This window comes from Gobio gobio (genome assembly GCF_949357685.1).
Source record: "Gobio gobio genome assembly, chromosome: 1".
NCBI lineage: Eukaryota > Metazoa > Chordata > Actinopteri > Cypriniformes > Gobionidae > Gobio > Gobio gobio.
The window spans coordinates 22,783,506-22,786,602 of record NC_137097.1 but is presented as its reverse complement, the minus strand read 5'-3'; positions in this window follow the sequence as shown (position 1 = coordinate 22,786,602).

Sequence of the window (3,097 nt, the reverse complement as noted above, 5' to 3'; positions counted from 1 at the left end):
AGACGCGGCTCATGTTTATAACAATAATCTTGGGGGGTGGACTCATTTAAAGTAACGTAGTCATCAGGTTTTAGCCAGGTTTCTGTCAAACACAGCACATCTAAATAATTATCTGTAATGATATCATTAACAATAAGCGCTTTTGGGGAAAGGGATCGAATATTCAGCAACCCATGCTTTATCAATTGTTCATCTGTATTATATATGTTGTTTATTTGTTGGACATCAATTAAATTTTTACTGTTGAATGGTTTTGATGTTTTTTTTGTATTTACTAATTCGGGGAACAGACACAGTCTCTATATGATAATATCTGGGTGAAAGAGTCTCTATGTGCTGGGATTTATCTGACTCTGGTGACGTGAGACAGCTAGCAGACGGTTGGTTTAGCCAGTTTGTCTGCTTCCTGACCCTTCCTGACCCAGGAGGGATGGATGCCATCCTTCTTCAACAGGTCAGGTCTGCCCCAAAAACTTTTCCAATTGTCTATGAACTCTGTTATTTTGCGGACACCACTTAGACAACCATCCATTGAGTGATGATAGTCTGCTAACTATCTCGTCACTCCTTTTAACAGGGAGCAGTCCAGAACAATAAACAGCCTCTGACATCATACTAGCGAGTTCACACACCTCTTTAATGTTAATTTTGGTGATCTCCGACTGGCGAAGTCGAACATCATTAGTGCCGACGTGAATAATAATCTTAAGAGAATTTATGATTAGCTTTAGCCAGCACTTTTAAATTCGCTTTGATGTCAGGCGCTCTGGCTCCCTTTGTAAAAATGTGACTATGGTGGCTGGTGTCTCTGTGTAATAGAATCGCCAATGACTAGGGCACTTTCAACAGGATACTCAGTGGGAGCTTCACTGAGAGGGGAGAACCTGTTTAATGTTCCAAACGGAACGGAAAAGCGTTTTTTATATCCGCGACTATGCCGTCTCACTGTCACCCAGTTTCCCTGCTGCGGGGGCCCTGCAGCCGGAACTGAAGAATGTACAGAGTTCACTAAGCTATTCGCATCCAAATCAGTGTCTAAAGCTGTTACATCCTCACTACTCTCAGATAAAGTATGGATGCGTGTTTCTAATTCTGAAATCTTCTCCGTCAGCCTAACTATCTCCTTACATTTATCACATGTGAAGCCCTGTTCGCCAGCGGAGAAGCCTATACTAAACATGCAGCATGCAGTGCAAGTGACAATTACAGGAGATTATATGACTTGCCGTGCCAATCCAATTTACCACAGTTGTTTGCTGGACACAATTTAATAATCCAACTCACCACGGTTTAATGAACTCAGAAAACAGGAGACCCGGGTGCAGAGATGACAAGCTAACAGGCTAGTGAAATGCTAACGTATGATGGTGATTTAGATTAAAAGCTAACATGTCAAATTTAACATGATAGGCAATATTTAAACAATTTATGGTGATGAATAAGTTATATCAGAATCAGAAAGAGCTTTATTGCCAAGTGTGTTTTTCTTGCAGGTAGGACTTTTAGTTATTGAAATATGTTCTCAGGGCAGCATTGCATCTTATTGGTTCTCTCAGTCGTCCAATCAGCGACAGCAGGAGGCGGGACATAGATTAGTTTTTCAACGGCTCTGCTCAGGACGCGGGAGACATCTGGAGAGTGGAGACATCACGTTAACGCTAAGGAGATCGTTGCAGTTAAGGTAATGTGTTTTATGATGAACTATATTAGATTATTACATTAAAATGTCAAGATAATGAAGTATTTGGATTTTAAGTAAAGCTTGTTTTTTTATCGAGCTCTTATTTAACTAGCTAACGTTAGCTAACTAATGTAAGTAAGCTAACTCGCGACATTAGCTAGCTAGCTCTAAGAAAGGATAATAGCTAATGTTAGCTTATATTCTATTATAACTTTTACTGGCTTTTATAGCAAGTTACGCTGCTGTCATTGCACACTTTTGCTGTGGTATTGTTGCTGCTCTTAAAATGCTTGGCTGCTCTTAGCACATTTTTGCAGTATAAATTCTAATACTGCTCTCAGGGCACCTTACCGTATCTCCATGCAACATTCATTGACTGCTCTAAGGACATTTTTGCAGTATAAATTCTAATACTGCTCTCAGGGCACCTTACCATATCTCCATGCAACATTCATTGGCTGCTCTAAGGACATTTTTGCAGTATAAATTCTAATACTGCTCTCAGGGCACCTTACCGTATCTCCATGCAACATTCATTGGCTGCTCTTAGCACATTTTTGCAGTATAAATTCTAATACTGCTCTCAGGGCACCTAACTGTATCTCCATGCAACATTCATTGGCTGCTCTTAGCACATTTTGTTGCAGATATTCTAATGCTGCTCTGAGGGCACCTTATGACATTAGATCTACAATTGGCTGCTCTAAGGACATTTTTGCAGTATAAATTCTAATACTGCCCTCAGGGCTGGGCATTAAGCCTGTTCACACGCTTGTCCTTCGGACAAGTGAATCTGTCATTCACTTGTCCGAGTAAAACATTTGCTTGTCCGGATTTTTTTTGTAAATATAATCTATTCTGAAGCAATATTCTCACCAGCGTTTAATCAGCTTTGACATATTTAAATATGCCTTTTTGTCATATTTGGACTTTTTTATAAAGGGCATTTTTCCATAATCTTATTAAATATAGGATATGCTTCAGATTTCCTTTTATATTCTTAAATTTTATCTATAAATTAAATTAGAATAAGACACTATAGGCTGTTACCAATCAAATTAAATTATTTACACTGAAAAATTACAACTGCATTAAATGATGTTATGAGATTATTTTAAAAAATGTTGTATATAGAAATAAGAAATATTGGAAAGATGAAACTAAAGCACCAGTAGGTGGCTGCAGGTGACCGTCTGAGTGAGTGAGTCATTGAGTCGATTCGTTCAAACGGCTGATTCATTCAAGAATTTGGCGGTCGTTTACGAATAGGTCATTGAATCTTTGATTCAACCGATTCATTAAAACGCTGAATCATTCAGTAAAACGCTGAATCATTCAGTAACACACACTGTTGCTGTGAGATGCGTTACGGTTCTGCTGTGATATTTGTTTGGAACTATTTTCGCTGCTGAAATA